Source organism: Malaya genurostris, chromosome 3 (genome assembly GCF_030247185.1).
Source record: "Malaya genurostris strain Urasoe2022 chromosome 3, Malgen_1.1, whole genome shotgun sequence".
Classification (NCBI taxonomy): Eukaryota; Metazoa; Arthropoda; class Insecta; order Diptera; family Culicidae; genus Malaya; species Malaya genurostris.
In genome coordinates this window covers 276,259,445-276,281,955 of record NC_080572.1, presented here as the reverse complement: position 1 = coordinate 276,281,955, position 22,511 = coordinate 276,259,445, and the positions used below count along the sequence as shown (strand labels likewise).

The window sequence follows — 22,511 nt, the reverse complement described above, 5'->3', positions numbered from 1 at the left end:
ATACAGATTTTCTAAATTTAATACAGATTTGTAAAGCTTCATAAAAAGTGAGAAGTTAAAAGTTAGACTTTTCTCTCTGAGTACCTGTTAGTATTTTTCTATGAAAATTTCTGGCCTCTTAGTGCACAGCCGATGACACACACACACACACACACACACACACACACACACACACACACACACACACACACACACACACACTTTACAGTGTTATGGTGATGTATAGCGGAAAGAAACCAGTGCTACTAGATTTGCCACAATGGTTATTTCATTAGTATTGAACACGCTTTTTCTGGTAATATTCGAAGCTGAAACAGTTCTATTGAAATATAAATTTCAACAATATAATTAAACTAATGTCACGGATTCAAAAAAAAAAATACTTGTTGATGATAATTTGAAGAAGGAAAACAAATTTTTTGTAACATTATGAGAAAACTTGGCAACTTTGCGAAACGAAATGAGATGAAAACAAAGCGCAATCAAATGAACTAAGTGAAAAACTTTCATCTCATATTCTTGAAGCCTTTTATTGCTTGTCGGGTAATTTTTGAAGTGTTTAATCATTAATTTAACATGTGGCAAGTGAACATTACTAATTGTGAAGTCATCCAGCATTCAATAGTAGTGTAATTGTGCGAAACAGTGATCATGTTTTGAAGACGAATCGATTAGTAGATATTCAGAAACATGACGAACTGTAAATCTTGGGACGGAAATGTGTCCTAAATTGAAAAGTGAGTTTGTTTTAAATGAAAAAAAAAACGATCATGGAAGAATCTAAAACCTTTTCTTCCAATGAGAAAGTGTGGCAATAGCTTGAACAATCATTTTAAAACATTCTACAGTTTGGTTCAGGTACGTTGTAAGATATTATTCGTGTTCAAATTAATGAGGTGAAGGGATGAGATTGAAATACTAGCTCAGATGAAATAGGGAACCGTTACCCTACTCGTTTTGTGTAATAGGGAAAAGGAACTTACATACTAACTTACTAACTAATACAGAGAACGAATCAATTCAATTGAAGATCGCATCGATTTTTGTCGGAATTTGCTTATAATATTATGTGACATTACATCTAATGGTCTGTGTAACTCATTTGTACTAAACCAGGGAGGACGCTTCAAAATCATTTTCAGAATTTTATTCTGAATCCTTTGAAGCGTTTTCTCACTGGTGGAACAACAACTTGACCAAATTTTTCTAGCATAAAGCATGGCTGGTCTGAAAATTCGTTTATAAATTATCAATATGTTTTTTAGATAGAGCTTAGAATTTCTGTTTATAAGAGGATATAAACATTTAATATATTTATTACACTTTGCCTGGATTCCTTCAATGTGATCCTTGGAAGTGAGTTTTTTGTCATACGTTAAACCTAAGTATTTAGCTTGATCAGACCATGTCAATTCCATGCCATTCAATTTGAGAATGTGATTATTGTTTGGTTTAAGAAAAAAAGCTCTTGGCTTGTGAGGAAAGATAATTAATTGTGTTTTTGCTGCATTTGGATTAATTTTCCATTTTGACAGATAATCACTGAAAATATTTAAACTTCTTTGTAGGCGACTGCAGATCACTCTTAGATTTCTACCCGTGGCTAACAGACTTGTGTCGTCACAGAATAGCGATTTCTGACAACCAACGGGTAGATTTGGAAGATCAGAAGTGAAAATATTATACAAGATTGGAGCTACGCTCTAACCCTGCGGAACACCGGCTCGTACGGGTAGCAAATTCAGATTTATAATTCTGATAGCTAACCTGAAGAGTACGATCAGTTACAACACTGTCGAATGCTTTTTCTATGTCTAGAAGAGCAACTCCAGTGGAAGAAGAAGATTTATTTGCTTTTACATGTTCGTAACTCTTACAAATTGATGAGTAGTTGAATGTTCATGACGAAATCCAAACTGCTCTGGTAAAAAAATTGAATTCTCATTTATATGAGACATCATTCTCAACAAGATAATTTTTTCAAAAAGTTTACTGATAAAAGAAAGTAAGCTAATTGGTCGATAACTTGATGTTTCTGCTGGCTTTTTATGAGGTTTGAGAATGGGAATTGTTAATGAAAAACAATTGTGGAAAATTTTAACCAAGAGTCTCAAGGTAACATTCGATGTTTAATTTGCCGTTGGACAAAAATGACAACTCCACCACCCAGTTCCAGTAAACCTGTCAAATCGATGAACCACATAATGTGGATTGCTTTTCAATTTGACATTTGGTTTATGAAATGTTTCTGTCACAAATTGCAATATGAATTTTGTGAACTTTGAGAAAATTACAAAAATCATCTTCACTCGATTTTAAAGATCGAGCATTCCAATTTAAAATAATCAAATAATTATTTAACATCATTGTTAAATTTTAAATTCATTATAATATCATTTACAAATTGCCATCCAACTTGAAATGCTTAATTAGATTAAATTTCAGACTAGTATTATACTGCTACAAAAGTCCGATGAGATTGCGCCGTAATCATTATCATTGATATACATGAAAATGAATTTCTACAGCCATTTAGAATACAGAGGCGCCATTCAGCGACGACCGTAACAATTATTTTTCATGAGCAAGAGCAAAAATTAGAATTTCTAAAAACTCCTCTTCCTCCTTGAAAGGGACTACCATTCCCAAAAATTGGCTATTGAGAGATCCAAATTCAATTAAATGTGCAAGTGCGTAGATATCTATACTACTATTCACTGCACTGTTATCGCAATTTTTGACGTAGGACTACTCTTTGAATTCGATATGCGAATCTATTAGGAATGCAAATTTAAAATATGGAGAAAAAACGTGCAAACAGTGGTCAGGTCGCATCGATTCGAATAGATAAAAGTATACATTTGAGGAATATAGGGGTGGGGTGGCGTGAGATTTTTTTTATGCTAAATGTCTTGAAATTGTCTGAAACGTAAACGTCTGAAAAAAAAAATTTTGAAATTTTTGAGCTCGATTGAGAAAAGTAAAGTGCAATTTGTATTAAGGAAAATTTAATGACCGCCACGATCGATAAAATGTAACTCCATCGTTCAGTCTCACGAACCCTTCAGTTAATTTTCCATGAGTTTAAAATGACTTGCACATTTGTGTTGAGAATGACAATTACTCTACTTCCCATTTGTTCAGTTTTTAATCCATAAGCTGCGCATTGTTCTGAAGCAGTCTACCAGAAAAGCCATAAACTTCGATTTTTCGCATTTGATGTAAAGTTAAGGAGTGTATCGAAAATAAGCTATCCACATACATTTGTGTTGTACGCATGTATTTGTGATGATTTTTTATACTCAGATCACAGCATGCTGTGCGTTTGGCTGTCAGCTTTCGTTTGTTTACTTGTTTGTGCGGTTGAAATTATGCGTTTTCAAAATGTCGCGTATTGAAAAGGAAGTGAAAATTAAGGTTCTGTACACATGGCTAAGTGAGAATGGTATTACTATACGAAAATTGGCGAAGCGGTTTGGAATTCATCATGCCAGTATTAAAACCATCGTTAATAAATTTTGGGGAACACTATTCTTTGGATGAGCTACCAGGAAGAGGCAGAAAACCCGGTTCTTCCACCTGAAACTGGGCCAGAAAGTGGTATCTCTAATCATGAAGAACAAATCAATGTCAATACGTGATTTGGTCAAAAAAGCAAGAACGAGTTTCGGAATGATCCAGCGTATCAAGAGGCGAAATCACCTCAATACCTACAAGAAACAGAAAATCTCGAATCAAAGTGTAGAACAGGAGAAGCGAGCAGCAACAAGGGCCCGGAAGTTGTATTCGCGTCTTTTGGAGTGTCCGGATGCATGCGCTTTGATGGACGATGAGACATGTAAAGGAGGACTCAAAAACCCTTCCAGGTCCACAATACTTTACTGTCGTCGTTGGGGAGGATGTAAGCGATGCGGACAGGTCGATTCAAGTGGAGAAGATCGGTCGAAAGGTACTGGTATGGCAAGCTATATGTTCCTGTGGTTTGAAGTCAACCATTTTTTATACTGCCGGATCTATAAATGCAGAAATGTATCGATCTTAGTGTCTCCAGAAGAGATTGCTGCCTGTTTTGGCCGGATTTAGCGTCGGCTCACTATGTCAAAACCACTCTCAATTGGCTTGCGGAAAAGGGTATAAATTTCGTTGAGAAAAATATCAATCCACCAAATTGGACTCAGCTTCGACCCATCGAACGTTTCTGGGCAATCGTGAAGAGGGTCTTCAAGAAGATTGGTTAGGCAGCTGGGAACATGCAGGAGTTCAAAAAAATTTGAGCTCAAGTGTCCGAGAAATGCGATGCAACACTTGTCCGGAACTTGATGAAGAGCGTTCGATCAAAAGTTCGTATAATTTAAATTTCATCCGGTTTTCATTATGCTCAAGTTTAACCTCGTACAATAAAGAACCAATTTTTAGTTTGAATAGAATATCGTTTTTTATTATAATTTGAAAGAAAAATTTGTGGATAGCTTATTTTCGATATACTCCTTATAGCGATATAAGAAATACAGTTCGCTTGTTAGATGTTTATCGAACATTGACACGAGTAATAAGAGCATTATGTAGAGGAAAACAACAAGGTTTCGTTCGGGTTCTAAGAGCGGAACAGCCGTGGGCCACGAGTACACCGACTACATCTGTCTCGGTTTATTCGTAATTCCCGATTAACCCGAAACATGTTTCTAAATATTACTCAGATAAACTTGCTTTCTGGTGAAGCGACTTTCGCCGTAATGAAGTTAAAATATGCCCTCGATGTATGAAAGATAATACAAACAGCATTCCGGATACTGGATATGCTAATGAATAGTAAGACATCACATTTGAGCTTTTACTACGGAAACCGTATAAATCCAACGAAAACCATGCAAACTCCATCGACTGTGTACATACATACATAATATTTGCAAATTGAAACACGACCTGCTGCAATGGGCGGACAAGTTTGGTGGCCTCCAAACTTACCCCCAAGCGCGGTACACCTGTCCACATTAGATAACATGTCAAAATCGATAATTGTAATCCGATTTTCGATCAGCGAGCTTTTTTTTTTGGTTTTGTTCACCATTGTTTACGCTACAGCTGCAATATCGATCGAATCGAATTAAAATTTAATAGCAGCAATCTGCCTACACTTCACATGATGTTAAAACACAGAAATTGCATTTAATTCGATGAATTATCCGCTTACGCAGGGGCGGTGTGAAACAGCACAAAAAGTATAATTTGCTGCAATCCTCGAAACTTTTGCACTGGGGTGGCAGCGAAATAGCGAACTTTTCGGTTTTCGTTCGGGTTAACGGAGATGATCGAAGTTGGCATTTAATGATAACTTTTGAAACCGTTTGGACCGTGCAATCTAATCGGTAGATATATTTCGTTACAAAGTTGCCAACAAAATTTAATTATAAATAATTCGCCCGTCTGCAATTTGCCGCTTGCTCTCCTTTTGTTAGCTACAATTATTATTTGCTAGATCTGGTAATGGTGGCAGTGGCAGTGCTTTTTTTTCCTGCTTGAATAATCACACAACGGCAACAACAAATAGGTCATTCGGCGGTTCAAGTTTTACGTTTTCCTATGAAGTTCTTCTGAAAGCGGACCCTCGGTACCTTGTGAAAACCTTCTCCTTTCCTTATTGCTCGCCCCCAGGATAAAGATGCATAATACAAGAAGGAAGAACACACTCATCCTTGCTCCAGTTTCCGGCAGCATCGTGTCCATTCGTTGTAGGATATGACGTCATGGATACCTTCCGGCAGACTAAAATAGCTGGGATGGGGAAATTTTTTTTTAATTTGAAAGTTATTGATACTTCGAAGGTACATTACAGACAAATAAAATGCTGCTTTCGTAATTAAATTAAGCGAGCGTAATTAGGCAGAACGATTTTAGCTAGATGCAAACTTAGTTTCTGTTCTGTGTCGATTGTAGAAGAATTAAAATTTAGATCTCATAAATATTTTTTGACTTCTGTCAATCTACTCCTAATCAAAAATAAAAGCATAATAGACAACTAATTTGTGTTATACAGCCCAGACATAAATTTTGTTTCCGTAAATAATTCGTAACATGGCTTGGTTAGATGGCTGTCTTAGAGGTGGGTTCATAAATCAGAAGCCGTATGTTCAAGTACTCAGTGTCTGTAGGATCGTAGCACTTGCCATGTAACTGTCCTCTACAATCAAAATCGGCTGCAAAAATCTGTCGAAAAAGGAAGTTGCCACCATTTCCATTCTGTATACAAATGAAATTTTGTTCCAACATAAATAATTACGTTCCCTGTCAAACTTTCATATGTAGTAAGAAGGGCATTTTTAAGGGGGGAAATGTCTGCCAATAACCTTTTCTTATCCAGCATTGACACTTTCCGCAAATATCGGGCAACTTGCAATAGGGTATGCGGAGTAGTTTTCTCACAAATTGAGTTTCATTGGAATCATGGATATGTCACTATTATCCATGATTCCAATGAAACACAATTTGTGAGAAAACTTTAATGAAATTTGGACAAGAAATAGTTTTTGTTGGAAAAACTTTTTTCCCTTAAAAGTGCCCACCTTTCATTGTATGAGCGGATGCTAGGTAACGTAATTACCTATCTTCGGACAAAATTTTATCAACATCTAAAATGGCGTTTTTATGTAAATCGATTTTAAAATTTTAAAGTAAATTTTTTTCAGTGTATTCCTCGATCAGCAGTTTGTTCAGTATTTTTACTCGAAAATTCGACTGATTTTGTGAAAAAAGGGTAGTGAACATTTTTTTTAGTCGGACGGACCACGGATTGAAGAGACTACTGGGTTTGGAATGTTCAACAATAATTTTTCGATCACATTTAGACTTCAAGAACCTGTATTTGTTTATATAGCAGTATTAGCAGCAGTTCATTATAGCCTTGCGTGTAATCGTTACACTGGCAAGAATGAACCGTTTTTTTTGGGCAAAATAAAACAGTGCCTGAACGACATATTGAATAATAATTATCAAATCACTTTAGTCTGGCTCATTGCTCCATTCCAGGCAATGAAAGAGCCGATATTTTAGCCGATATTGAGAGTGAAATTTATGAGAGACCGATTGCTTTCAACAAATTCTATAGCTCGTCTCGCCAAAGAACACTTGCCAGCTGGCAAGCTTCTTGGGATAAAGATGATCTGGGTCGGTGGATGCACTCGATTATTCCTAAAATATCAACAAAGGCATGGTTCAGGGGACTGGATGTGAGTAGGGATTTTATTCGTGTGATGTCCAGACTCATGTCCAATCACAACACGTTAGATGCACATCTCCTTCGAATTGGACTTTCCGAGACTAATCAATACTGATAATGCCGTTTGGACATGCGTGGAGTATCGTAATGTCGATGCAACGATGCGGATTTTCTTCAGTTCATTGAAAAACTGTGGAAAACCTAGAAAACATTTCAAAATTCTTCCAATTATAAATTGAATTAACATCCCGTTGCATAATTTGTATTTTATTTAGTACTTCCGGATCTTCAAAATACAATAAAATGGTCGGTTCTATGGAATTCGTTCATTTTCTATGAAAAGGGTGAAAAGCTTTTCCAAAAATGTGTCTGAATATTAAGGTTTATTTGACAAAAAAAAAAACATTTCGTCGCATTATTTATAGTAATTATGAAAGATCACAGAAACACTCATTTTTCAGAGCTATTTTTGATAACACTCGGAAAATCCTTCGAATTGTCCAGCCATTCTCACCTGATCAGTATCTAACGACGAAAACATGATTTGAAAAATGACATTCGAATGCAACTATTGTAATGAAAACCGCGAAAATGTCACCGAAGAAACGGGACTCGAACCACGAGCTAGCTCCTAACAGGAAAAATTGTTTCGCCAATTAAACTACCCTGCATTTGAAAACACACGAAGAGAAAGCCCAATTGACTAGAAGAACCAAGCATGCCTCGCTTTACTTGGCCACCACAGCATTTAATTAAAGTCCTTTCTCTATGGGAACACAGTCAACGGAAAACAAACACACACCGCGTCACAAGTCAATCTTTGCTATTCTGCTTTGCCGCCAGCCACTGATTGGAGCTTTTGTTTTTGTCTCTTTCACTGCCTATGCCCCCCTCCCTTGTTTATCGACAAATAAGAGAAATTTACAATTTACAATAAACACCCCTTTTTAGAGGTACTTTGTGCAAACTGCATCTTTTTGATCACCTTTGATTCAATGAATATCTAAGTTCTAAGAGAAAAATAAAAAATACTCTTGTAACTCCTAAATTACAAAAAGTACCTGTGCTAAATTTGGGGATAATTTATCTATAGTAGTTCTATCGATCATCTTTAAGTTCTTATAAATATCTGTGCCTGTCGAGAAATGTCTATTTTGGCAAAATTCGAAACGTTTTGCCTCAAATTCCCCCTCCCCCTTTGATGCTTGAGCCAAGTTAGGTGTGAGGTGTGGTAATCAATTAAGTTGTTTCGGAGTTATACTCGATCATAAAAACAACCACCTTCCCTACCTCCTTAAAAATGCTCTTACAAGCATCTTAGGTGCAAATAATATCTAATATTTCATTTAGGGGTTAGCCAAATTTTGTGCAAGGGCACATTACCGTTTTCATTATTTTTACGTTTCGTCTTTGACTCATCAGTGCAGAGCAGTTCAAATAAGCAAGTAAGTAGCAGAAACTTTATGTCTGCTTAGCGGTTCAAATTGAACTGCCGAGTTTAGCACTAAGCAGTTCAATTTGAACTGCTCTGCACTGATGAGTCAAAGACGAAACGTAAAAATAATCTAATATTTGCTTTAAATTAAAAAAAATCATCGTTGCCCCTCCCATGTTAAATACATTTACTACACACTCTCCCCTAGCGATGCCAACCCTACGGATTTATCCGTAGATCTACGGATTTTTGTCTTTTCTACAGATCTACGGACGGACCTTTAAAAATCTACGGATTTTTCATTATTTAAAAAAAATGCATTTTTTCCAAGATATGTACGGAAAATGCTTGAATATTGTCGCATCATTTATCCAGATTTTTTTGTATGTCCAATTATAAAAACTATCAAACATTTACCGGCACTGAGTACTCATTTTATGGAAGCCTGTCTTTATCGCTTGGCATTTCAAGCTGATGATTTTACGTAGTTTTTTTTTCATTTATTGATTTACTTGTATTTGATACGTACTAATTTTCACTCTAAACATTTTTTTAGATACATTTAATGAGTTTTCCCCATATAAGTTCACGGCAAGCTCGTCTCAATCGAGCATATACGAGTATGATTAGACTTGGAGTCAAATCTACGGATTTGACCTCAGGAAAAAGTGGCATCACTGCTCCCCCCCCTGACAATGTCCTAATGATCATCTCTGAGCAAAAAGTATTAGTGTCAAGTTTGATAGCAATTCGTTTAGTATTTCCAAAGTTATGCAATCATTACACCCCCTTTTTAGAGGCACTGACTGCATCCACCCCCCCAGATACCTATAAAATTATATTTGAGTTAAATTTCGTCATTACCCCCCCCCCCCCCCCCCTCATGTTGTTACACACTCTCCCCTCTTTAAAATGTCCATCAAGAAGTATCTGTAGCAAGTTTGATAGAAATCCGTTCAATAGTTTCAGTGCTATGCCGTTACAAATATTAACCACGCCACCCCCCCTTATTAAAGGCACTTGCTACATTCACTCTCCATATAGTCATATCTAACGTATGCAAAATGTTTCTATGTTCTTAAAAAGTATCGATTCTCGTCAACCTCCCAATGTTAATGACACATCCGTTCAGTAGTTCCGGAGTTATGGCGTTGCATCATTTTTTTTATATATAGACTTATTTTCATTATTTGAATTTTTGGTGGTGGTTTAATGTCAAAACTGCGATTTTCCACGAAAAAATGGACCATTTTTTAACTGTAAAACCCCTCCCCAAAGTAAGAAAAACGAAAAGAAGAACGTTGGGGTTGGGATTTTATATGTAGAAAGTGTGTAAAATTTGAAATTATTTGTTGAGTTAGTTATTAAATGACGATGCACACGGACTTATAAAACGTGCTTTCAAGAAAAAAAAAGTTCAAATTTTTATTGTCTAAAAAACCGTAGGAAACAATTTGTTTTTCTAGAAGGCTGGTAGGGTCCAACACTTTTGAAAAATGATATTTTTTCTTTGTATATTGTTATAATAAAACATTTCTGGAATGTTTTGTCAAATTTTCAAGTCAATCGAAACATAACTCTTGGGTCTGTGTTCTTGTCTTTTCGCAGTATGGGATAAGAAAAGTAAAAGGCCCATAACATCTAGAGTTTTATTTGATAGGCTTCAAAATTTGACAAAATATTCTTGAAATGTTTGACTATAAGAAAACGATTCATCAAAAGAGTTAGACCCTACCTGTCTCCTAATGCCAAACATAGTTTTCGGTGGAAATTCTCGGAAGCTCAACTTTTAGGAGTTTTGGTAAAGCCGTTTACCTTATGATCAAAAAAGAACCGGAATTTTATTAAGAAACGCAAAATTTCAATTTTTAATGAATTTCTTTATTATCGCCTTCAAAGTACTCTCCTCCTGCGGCAATACATGCATGCCAACGCTTGATCCAATTTTTCATACAAGTTTTATAGGCCGCCGAAGGTATGGCCTTTAGTTCACGCAGCGAATTCTCTTTTATGGTCTTTTATGTCTCTATGGTCTCAAAACGCGTTCCCCGCAATGGCAATTTGAGTCTGGGGAAGAGGAAAAAGTCTCACGGGGCCATATCTGGAGAGTACGGTGCTTGGTTGATGATAATGGTTGAGTTTTTGACCAAAAACTGCGACACAACCAACGCTGTGTGAGCCTGTGAAATTCAGCTTTTTTGGCACCAGCCGAGAAGCGACGCGTTTCAAACCCAAAACATCAGTCAAAATGTGTTCGGCAGATCCATAAGAGATGCTCAACAACACAGCAATCTCTCTAATCGGTGCAGAACGATTTTGCAACACGATTTGCTTCGCCGATTCAATGTTTTCTTCAGTAACAGATGTTGTTGGGCGGCCAGGGATCGCATCATGATTCAAGCTTGTACGACCACATTTGAAGCGTTTGTACCACTCGTATGCCTGTGTTTTTCCTAGACACGATTCACCAAAGGCCTTTTCTAACATTTTCAACGTTTCGGAACACTTAAATCCATTTGCAACACAACATTTGATGCACGCACGTTGTTCTAAATTTTCATCCATTATAAAAATCGCTACACGAAAATTTTTCAACTTCTTTGTATAGACGCCAAACAAAAACTAATCGTACGATATGCGTCAATGTATTTGACAGAATGTGTATAAAAGTGTTGCCAACGTTGAGAGAATAAAAGTTTACCGATTGGACAAGCGCGGGAATTTTAAAATGAAAATTCCGGTTCTTTTTTGATCATAAGGTATGTAGAGGAGTTCCATGAAACGGGTAGTAAATCATCAGACTTCACTTACTCCGATTTGAATGAAACTCTTCAGCGTAGCAAACAATATTTCATTTAAAGTCATCGTCCAAGTACCATGGTGGTTTTAGGAAATTTTCGATGGAAATTTTGAAAAATTTGCCAGATCCAAAAACATACAGACCTTTAAAAAGATTTTATCTATCTGAAGGGTAAAAATGGCTGAAAAATTCGGAGGATTTTCCGAGTCTTATCAAAAAAAGCTCTGAAAAAATGAGTTTTTTTTGTGGGTTTTCACAATTATTTGAAAAACTAACCTTTTCACGCTTTCCATGGAAAATCAACGAATTGCATATAACCGATTTCGTTGATATTTTTAAAATTCGTTGATTTTCTATGAAAAGCGTGAAAAGGTTTTCCAAAAATGTGTTCGAAAGTAATCTTTGTAGCGATCATAAGGTTTATTATAAAAAATTTACATTATTGCATTATTTTTCCAGATAATTGTGAAAGATCACAAAAACACTCATTTTTCAGAGCTATTTTTGTAAGATTCGGAAAATCCTCCGAATTTTTCAGCCATTTTTGCTCTGCAGATAGATAAAAGTTTTTCAAAGGTCTGTATGTTTTCGGTTTTGGTCAATTTTTCAAAATTTCCATCGAAAATTTCCTAAAACCATCCGCGCACATGGTACTTGGACGATAGCCTCAAATATTAAATTGAGTTTCAGAATTTAAGTTAAACATGCTGGAATTGATTTCGGAACTTGAGTTCTGAAACTAGATTTTCGAACTTAGTTTAATTCGAAAAATAAGTTTAGTTCCAGAATTCTAGAACAAAATTCATCAACTGAAGTATCGACCTGGATTCCGAACCAGAATTTTGCAACTGAATTCGAAACCAGTCCCAGCTTTCTAATTCAGATCTTTAATTTTCAACCATCAATCTTCCTAAAATTTCAACGGCCGGAATACAAGCAAAAACATTATAAAGTTATTCTCCTGCATGACAACGCTCGGCCTCATGTCGCTAAAGTCGTGAAAAAATATTTTATAAACGCTCAAGTGGGAAATTTTTGCCGTATTCGCCTGACATTGCTTCTTCTGATTACTTGGATCATCTCAAAAGATGAGACATTTTTTCGAAAAATAATTTTGAAAATTATCTGAGAGGTGGGAAAAAATAGTAACTAGCGATGGACGATACTTTGATTAATCTTTAAATCTAACTGACCAAATTAAATTGTATTCCCAATAAAAATACTGGAACCGTACCCATTGAAATAAGGAAATCACACAACACTTTCATCACCTTCACGGACACTGTCGGCAACAGGACAACAGCCTTCACTACAATCCGGTCTGGGTGTCGGAAATCTTGCACAAAATCTGTCGCAAAAGAAAAATGCACCGCAAATTGTCTACCCCGGGACACTTATCGATTATCTGCTATCCTCTGCTACATGAAACAGAACTGTGCTGGAAAGTGCAGTCTTTCGGCATCGAATGGGGTTGGGCGGTATTTTGAGAAAAATGTTTAATATGCTACCTGTGATCATCAGAGGGCTGCAGCGGCGGCTGTCTGGCAATTCACTACTACAGACGAACTGTTCTCGCGCTGAGCGGCCGGGGGGGGGGGGGGGGGGGGGGTTGGTGGTCCAAAGGAAGTAACCCCAAGTGAACTCCACGCATCAAAAGCGCATATCACCACCCAACCATTATCCGAATCCTTTTGTGGCGCACGGCAGGCGTGTTTGTTGTTATACAATACTCTCACTTTTTGAATTTGCACTCTCTGGGAAGGGATGCAGGAAAGCCTTCTACTGTGTGAAGCTTTTGCTCTCTCTCTCTCTTTCTCAAAGCACACCACTCACTGACACTTGCTCACGTTTTCTCCGTCGTGGCTCGGCAATAATCGAAGGGAGTGGAGCCTCGAATTGACAGTTGCATACAACACAAAACGGGTGGATGATGCTGGGGAGCCTCTCCTTTCTACTCTCACTGGATGCTTAACTTCACCGATGTGAACTTTTGTCCGTATATATATGGATCGCCGCGCACAAGAACCAACTCACAGATGTCAAACACACGAGAAAACAAGACAAATAAAAAAACACAATAAATCGATACAGCTGAAAATTCACCTTTGAACTAAGGATCTTTGAGGTTCATTATTATCACTTGAATTTCATTTTTGTCTCCGATGACGACTCAAATCAATCGCACAATTACCATCAAATAGAAAACCGAGACCCACTTTCCGTGAACCGAGTTCTGTGGACAATTAATTTGTCTGGTGGAAAATCGCATCAGACTGAGGAAAATCGATCCTCGCTTCACAGAAGCATAGAACGTATCTCGCTTTAAAAAGCTTTAACTATCCTTTCGCGAGTGACTGCCTCGACCAGCCAAAAATCCTCTTCGTGAGTAACGCAATTGGGAAATTATTTTCGACGGTTAGGGGTTAATCAATTCCGGAATGGCACACACTCGGCGAGCTGCCAAGTCAGGCAGGAGGACACCACACAATCGAACAACCTCTACCAGTCGCGAATTTTACTAGGGCACATCTTTTCCAGACGGTGAATCAACGGAGACTGCTGGACCCACATTGGGGGAGGCTCTGCTGAATGCATCTTCTCTCGTACTGTGGAGTGCTGTGCTGTTTGCTGGTGGCCGCCAGATACACGGCTCCTACTGTATCTCCTATATCTAGTCGTCGGTGTGGGTTCATCTCGCCTCGCCTGTGGGGAGCTCGATCTGTCACGCACTGCAAAGCACCTTGCATCGCTCTCGCGAAGCTTGGCATGCTTTGATGTGTTTGTTTGAGCGAAGAACGGCAGAAATACAATCCAAGACCAGTGTGTAGAAGAGGTAAAGGTTTTGGGCAAATTTCATCCGAAACATGAATGTTTTTACGCAGTATGCTAAAGCTGAGAGTTGTGAGTTTGTAGTACAAACTGTTTCGGCAGTGTTGAATGTCAGTTTCGGTTTGCGAGAAATCTACAGGAATATTTTCTATGGAAGTCTACAAATTGAACTATCAACCCAGTCAACGATTGTTAATTATAGAAATATACTAACGGTATATTCACTAGTGTTTTAGTTCTAGATGCATAATTTATGTCAGTTACAAAATTTGAATCTGAATTTTATAACAAAAAAACTGGCAGCCCCAGCAGTGCTTTACTCGTGTTTCAAATATACAAAAAATAGAACGACATCGTAGACTAGTTTTAAATTTGACAGAAGAACTGGTCGGATTATAAAAACTAAAACGCCCTACTGGAGATACGTTTGTTCCAGTTTCTGCTCTATTATAGATCTTCCATATAGAACTTCTAGCTGCTGAATTTGCTCCAAAAGTTTTGGCACGAATCTTACCTTTTGAAGATTATTTGGGACTGATTTGGCTTAAGCTACTCACGAAGTTCACGAATAGCATTCTAAGCAGCAGCACTTCGAACTGTAAAATTTTACCACGTGTTATCTTAAGTAGCGAGAAAATTCATGCGGAACTTGTTATGTATGTACTTTCAAGTTCTCGAAAGTTCCGCGTGTACTTTTAAGCCGCGAGAAAATGATTGTTCTAAGTAATTTGCTAGGGATTTTCTTATTCATGGCACAATCTTGTAATTTACGAATTGTTAATTAACACGAAAACGAATTTCTCGAAATCACATATTTCAGACAGATGAACTTTTTGATGAGTGGAATAACGATTGCAGGAAATTGTTTATTATAGTTCGGGAGCATGCCAGAGAAATCCTGGAAGCCCATAAATGGGTAGAAAGAGACCAGACTTCACGTACTCTAATATGGCTGAAACGTTACACACGTATTCAGTATGACAAATCATTTTTTTTCACTCGGATGCAGAGACAAATTCAAATCTCGATGAACAGAAAAGGTCCCATGCAAATGACAGTTTCTCTTTGTTTGCTTTCTCTTTCAATTATTACGACATATTCCTATATTTTTCGAAAATTTCAAAAGTGCATATCAAAAGTTGATGGTTTCAGTCATTCTTCTATGTAGAGTGTTAAAGAGAAGGATTGCCGATAGTAATAATTGAAAGAGAGAGAGAGAGAGAGAGAGTAAACTAAGAGAAACTGTCATTTGCACTTAGGACCTTTTCTAGTGTTTGTCTTCAAATCTCTGTTTGGGTGAAGCCAGAGAGAAAGCGACACGCGACGTGAAGCGAAGCGATACGAAACTTAATAGATCACACGAAGTCGCGCGGCAGGGCTCCGCCATCCAAGTTCAGCAGAAAAATGAGAAAAAGCTGAAAAGTATGTCAGAGTGAACCCGACGCGTTGTGAAGCGACTACTGACTTATCGCATCGCACTCACTCTGACATACATGTCATCGCACTCACTCTGACATACATGTCATCATCGCACTCACTCTGACATACATGTCATACGTACATGACATACATGCTGAACTCGAATGTACGAAGCGTTGCCGCGCGATTTCGTGCGATCTGTCAAGTTTCGCATCGCTTCACTTCGCGTCACGTGTCGCTTTCTCTCTGGCTTCACCCTTACTCGGAAACTGTAAATTGTACAAAACTGGTATCTCAAGACAATTGACCACACTAAACTGAAGTAAATCCGAGAATTTTTCTAAAGGATCAGGCAACTTATTGAAAGTTATCAATAAACGAAAACGGTATAAGGCTCTGAAACTGAATCCTTGTTCTATAATTTGGAACTGTTTGTTTACTTGACTAGATTTTGGAACTGATTTTTGTGTCTCAATTTATGTTCGGAATTCGAATCTAGAATTCTGATTCAGGAATACAACTTCAGAATTCTGGACCAAAACTCAAGTTATGAATTTTTGATTTGGATTCTGAAACTGATTTCTGTACCAAAATTTACTTCCTGAATTCAGTTTCAGAACTTACTTCCTGAATTCGAATTCATATCGAGTGCTGGACCTAAATTCGGAATTTGGATTTTGGAACTGGATTCAAGCTCAGAATTTGGTTGTAGAATTAAGTAAGGTTTTGAAAACGGCTTCAGTTCCAGAATTCTAGAGCAAAATATCATGATCTGAATTCCGAACCTGCATTTCCCTACGTAATTCCGAGCTAGTGTCGGTAGCGGTTCTAACCTGGCCTAGAACAGACCCTGTCAGCTTGAAGTGAATTTAATCTTCAGTTCAGCAACGCCATAGCATGGCATCACATTCAACATATCATGTCAATTGTATGTGTGTGCAGTGCTGCTATTTTGGCGCGCACGAATTTGACATTTCTCTCCCCTACTTCTATGTACGAGATTCGATGCGAACTTGCCTGAGGGCGTCATGCTCGCAAAAGAAGATGTTGCCAATGATTTGTTCGAAAATGTGAGAGCTGGATATCTTGTTAATATGATGTCTTAGCTAAGAATAACACTACTGTCCACCTGTCCCGATGGTATAAGTCTACCCAACAAGTAAGCCATGTGGCATCTGGCGATATTATTTCAACCAAGAATTGATCCACTAATTTTCTGTTCCATGTCGTAAAAGAACACTAAAACGGAAACTCGCAAGTAAAGGTATATTTCCGTGTCGATGATTGAATGACTGCAGGAGCCTAAAAAAACTACCGTAAGCGCAACATTCGTGGGCTTTGCCCCTGCAGAGCTTAAAATTCCGTGTCACAGACTGATTGAAGGCATAAACAGAAAGTATGTCTATTTTTCGGAATATTTGCCATATAACCTGTCTTCGCCGAGGGATGACTTCATATTCTTCATATTATATGAGTTCCAGTGGAGCTAAAGCTATCAATAGTAAATTCATTTCTATTTATTCGCTCTCAAACAATATTTAATAGTTTATAGTGTCAGTTCATCATGCTGAGATAAAAAAAATGTTTATAGTATTAGTTCATCAGGCTGGGTCATATTCTACATAATCTTTCTCATATCTTTTGAACACAGACAAATCGAATCTCGTACATAGAAGTACACTCCGGCAAAATCAGTAGTGAATATCATAAGGTAGATCATATTATGCATCAAAAATCATCAAAATCATCATTTCAAAAGATTAATATGGAAAATGTACCTATTATAATGTTTATGACTCTGCAATATGTATCTCATCTATCACTATTATAGTTTTCATACAAACTACTTATGAATTCCTCAGTATATGAGAGAAGTTATTTTTTTTTTCATAGAAATTACGCACAGGGGTTAAAAAATATTTCGTATAAATTCCATAAGGCTTTCTATTGGAATTTCAATTTTCGTGACATCATAAGGCGGTCTTATGATTCGCATACGATATTATTGTATATTTTTTGCCTAAGTGTAGGGGCGAGAAATGTCAAATTCGTGCGCGCCAAGTCGGTGTTGAACAGTCGTTCGCACCGCACGCGTATAGCTCTTGGCTCCTGGAAATTTTTTCTGGCTACCTAGAGTTTCATTGATTCAAGGTTTCAGTCTTTTTCAAGGCTACCTGAATCACTAACAGTCTTTTTAAAGACTACCAATTAGTCAGCCTTTCCCAAGGCTTTATAAAGAGTGCTATTTGAGTGACTAAGAAATTAATCAGCCTTTTTTAAGGCTAGCTATTCAAAGAACTATTCTTCGAACTAATCAGTCTTTATTAAGACTACCACAAAATCAGTTTTTATCAAGACTTTTCCAAACTAGCCTAGAAAGGCAACAAGCCTAAGGCTAAAAATAATTCAAAACGGAATAAATCACAATCCGTTATTCAACATTTTCCTGATAACATTCACGATCTTATAGAATCTGAATGTAAAAATAAAAGACAACGGACGAATTTCCCTTCTGTTGATTCTATGCCGTCTAACAATATTTACGAGATTCTTCCTGAATCCGATTGTAGCGACATAGACGAAAATTCTTCAAAAATTCCCAAAATGGACGCTTGTCGTTCTGAGAAGAAACAACAATCTATGCCACCAGTGACGGTGATGATTTCCGACTTCAAAGCATTCCGGATTGATTCTACTTTTCTCCCGGAAGTAAAAGTCTCATTTCAAATCGGATGAAGAGGAGAATGTCGGAAGTCTTGGTTGATGGATTGGAAGATTACGAACGTCTTATCCGATATTTGTCCGAGAATATCATATGATATAAAATCAGACAGACCCTTTTAAGGCTATCTTGAAAAACTTATCAAATGATCAAAGTACTGATGAAATTAAAAATGAACTAAAAGAATTGCTTGGTTTTGCCCCTTCCCAAGTAATACTTATGAAAAAAGAGCGGATGGTACTTCTAAGCCACGCTTTGGATATTCCAATGAACTTTATCTAATACACTTCAATCGAAGTGATGTAAACAATTTGAATACTTTAGAAAAAGTACGTTTCATTTCCCACATTAAAATTCATTGGGAACATTATAAACGGCATAATCGTATTGCAAACTTAACGCAATGTCGTCGTTGCCAAGGCTTCGGCCATGGAACCAAAAATTGTCATATGGATATACGGTGTTTGAATTGTGGTAAATCGCATTCGAAAGACGTTTGTCCAATGAATGAAACCACTGATAAATTTTCATGTTCAAATTGCAATGGAAATCATAAATCCAATTATTTGAAATGTCCTGTCAGGGAAAAAATTTTAAACGCTCGTTCGCTTCGACAACAAGACGTAATTTTTTTTCTCTATCATTAAATTTTCAACAGTGTGAGATATCCATAAATATCTTAAAAATTAGGTTTCCACAAACTTTTGGCAACAATAAGGAAAACTCATCACGTTTGCTAGATTTTTTCATACCCGCGACGATGGTTTCAAGGTAGTTATGATCAAATCACCCGATGTTCAACTAGAAAAGTATAAAAGGTAAATTATAATCGTTTATCGGCATTCTGAGCTTAATTTAGGCTTGAGAATTTAGGTTGAGAAGTTCCGTTCTGAAGTTGAATTCCTGAATCATAATTGCGGATCCGAGTTCCGAACTTCACGACATTCTGTTCCATAATCTAGTCAAGAAACCAATTCCAAAAATCAAGTCGCAGAATTCAGAAACAGTTTCAGAGTATTAGTTTTAGATTTTTTCTAAAACTTGAACTAAATTCTGTAATTGAATTCTGAAAAGTTCCAGAATTCAATTGCAGCATTTAGTTCCAGAACACAGGTTAAAAATCGAAAACTAATAATCTGGAACTATTTCTGGATTGGATTAGGAACTGAATGTAGTGAACTTCGGAATTTGGATCCGGAATTGTGATTCAAAAATTCAATTTCAGAACTGAATGTATTGCCTTAATTTAAGGTCGGAATTCGAGTTCAGACTTCATAATTCTGATAAAAAATTCACTTTTAGATCTGAACTCCAAGCCAGAATTTATTTCCTGAATTCAGATTCCGAATTTACTTCCTGAATTCAATTTAATTCTGAAATTAGTTTTAGAAGTCATGGGTGGAATTCCGTATGGGACCGGAAGACCTTTCATTTGAATCTAAGCTTGTGGAAATCTGATAATGACTATCGATTTGTGTAGTTTTGAGACCAGTTTAGAAATTTTTTTACGTTTTTTGTTTCGCCGGTTTAAGTGACGGTGTACAATATTGAACACACTTTACCCTATAACTCCGGAACCGGAAGTCGGATCCGGATGAAATTCAGAAATTCCGTAGGTTCGCCATCCCCGACAAAAACCTAGTGAGATTATTTGACACACACACATTGCTCAGCTCGATGAACTGAGTCGAATGGTATATGACACTTAGCCCTCCGTGAAAACTCCGGACTAGTGAAAATTAGTCGGTTTTTCAAGTGATTGCATAACCTTTCTATATTAGAAAGGCAAAAAATCATCATTTTTGCGATTTTTTTCCAGAATTATCGTTCAAAAACATAAACTCAAATGTTTTGCATGATAAAAAGTATCATTCGAACAACATTTTGTAATTTTTTCGTGGAAAAATATTGAGAAATAAGTCGGTGAAGAGGTATTTTGGAGAACGCTTCTTAAAAATCTTGATTTGCGGTGTCCACTGTATTTCAGCGCAGACTAATCAGAAGCGAACAAATGAACGCAGCATAGTTAGAGTAGAAGATTTTCTAGACCCCAACGTTTCTGTTCGATTTTTTTTTTAAATTTTTGGTGGTTGTTCAAAGTGAAAACTACGATTTTTCACGAAAAAATTCGCCATTTTGCAGCTGTAAAATATCCCCAAAGTAACAAAGAACGAAAAGGAAAACGTAGTTTTTTATATGTAGAAAGTGTGTGCAGAGTTTGAAAAAAAATTGGTGCAGTAGTTTTTGAATGACGATGGACACGGACTTTCAAAAACTGCTTTCAAGGAAAACTCGTTTAAAGTTTTTTGTCTATAAAATCAATGGAAACAATTAATTACTTCAGGGAGCCCGTAGGGTCTAACATTTTCAAAAAATCATTTTTTTCCTTCTATAATTTATTATAACGAAACATTTCAAGAATGTTTTGTCAAGTTTTGAAATCAATCGAAGTAGAAATCTTGGACCTGTGCGCCGAGCTCTTGCTTCTTCGTAGAATGAGATAGTCATAGATAAAGGTCCATAACGTCCAGAGTTTCATTCCAATAGGCTTGAAAATTTCACATAAAATTCTTGAAATATTTTACTATAAAAAAATATAAAGATAATAATAAATGATTTTTCAAAAGTGTTAAACCCTACCCGCCCCTTGAGATACGGTTTCTAACGAATTGTATGCTTTACATAGGTTTCTAAAAAAAATGTATGAGTTGGATGTTTGTTCCCTGTGGTATGGTTCTGTACGGACTCCGTAAATTCGAAATTTGAGAAATTTTCGGTATGTAATCTGAAAACAGTACTGCAAACTCATGGGTTAAAGAAGGCTTAGTGTGTAAATCGAAAACTTTAAGAGATACTAATTTATTCATTTTTTATTATAGTTAATTGATTGTTTTGAACTGTTGAAAAATAAGACAAAACCCTTAAATTTTTCCCGAATTTACCGATTTAATGAGAATGCGACATGTTTTGATGTCGTGTTAAATGCTTTCCTCCATGCACCGGAAGCTGACTACTTCTAGTTTTATCTTCCGTTACTTCTGGATTTTATGGTTCATGCAAGGGAACATTCTTCGAGCATCGAGTATTGGAAGCATCCATAGGGTGCCGGCATCGCTAACCAGACAGAACTACTGATCACCGGGTGCTTTGGCCGCTTAGACAAACTAACATCTTCTACTCACCTTTTATCTCATTATTATTATTATTATTTTTGGATTGCGCCTATGATTTAATCAGATTTCGAAATAAGGTCACACATAATAGATCTTAATTAGTACTTTTAGTTACTTTACTGACTTTAGGAATGTTTGGAGTTCACAATGTCTAAGAGTAATGTGGCATGTCAACATCTGGGAAGTGCATTCGATTGCGTCAGTTAACCTGCAGAATGAGGATGCATTTTAGGATGTTTTCTTTCACCGAGATGACGACGATATTTTGCTTAGTAGGAAAACAGTCTCCATACTGAAAAAAAGAAAGAACAAAAAGTCAGAAAAACGCACACTGCGAAAAAGGGCGTGATGAAGATATGGATGATCTCCAACGTATTATAGCTAGCTGGTGAAGTAGGTGGCGAACCCTACTATCGAATGTGCCCTATACTGTAAACAGTGCATATGACATGGTATGACATTCGGGTTGAAACCGGTTGACCGGTAAGCTAGCGTAGTAACAGTGGATGAATGTGGTTGGTGTGAATCTATTTAGCATCTGTTTGTTTAAAATTAGACTCCACTATTTCGCACCTAAAACATGAGTGAGTGAGTGCGGGATGGCTGATGATGACGTGCGTCCGAAAACTACATTTAGTGATGAACCTACGCTGCTAAATATACACATATGTGAGTGGGAAACGGACGGATTGTGAGGAAATATATTGACCTACCGGATGGGGCTGGGAAAACTGCCAATCGAGGGAGTATGTTTCTTTTTGGACGGAAAAATAAACCTTCTACCTTGGATTTTCTCCAGTTTTTATTTTTCTTATTAATAAATCAATAATAATTGTATTATTTATACTCATTAAAAATGTTATATCAATAAATTTTTCCATCTTTTTCTTGTTACTAATACGACAGTTTTTTCCTTTGTT

The 22,511-nt window shown here is 36.8% G+C and overlaps 1 protein-coding gene and 1 long non-coding RNA gene across 4 annotated transcripts in view; both read right to left on the bottom strand.

Moving 5' to 3' along the window:
• LOC131438741 (probable serine/threonine-protein kinase yakA) overlaps positions 1 to 14,021 on the bottom strand; it is a 126,708-nt gene extending 112,687 nt beyond the window's left edge. Inside the window, exon 1 of one of the 3 annotated variants that reach the window (XM_058608968.1) lies at positions 12,957 to 14,021. The gene's annotated coding sequence lies outside the window, so the exon portion shown is untranslated. Of the gene's footprint in view, positions 1 to 12,682; positions 12,704 to 12,956 lie in introns of those variants that run through there. The other 2 variants (XM_058608970.1, XM_058608971.1) reach the window with 2 other exon arrangements.
• Positions 14,022 to 21,261: 7,240 nt separating this feature from the next.
• Positions 21,262 to 22,505, bottom strand: LOC131436477 (uncharacterized). The gene is made up of 2 exons (XR_009230630.1): positions 21,716 to 22,505; positions 21,262 to 21,640 (listed from the first exon to the last, which is right to left on the bottom strand). It is a non-coding gene; the product is annotated as an uncharacterized LOC131436477 (long non-coding RNA).
• Between the last annotated feature and the right edge of the window lie 6 nt (positions 22,506 to 22,511).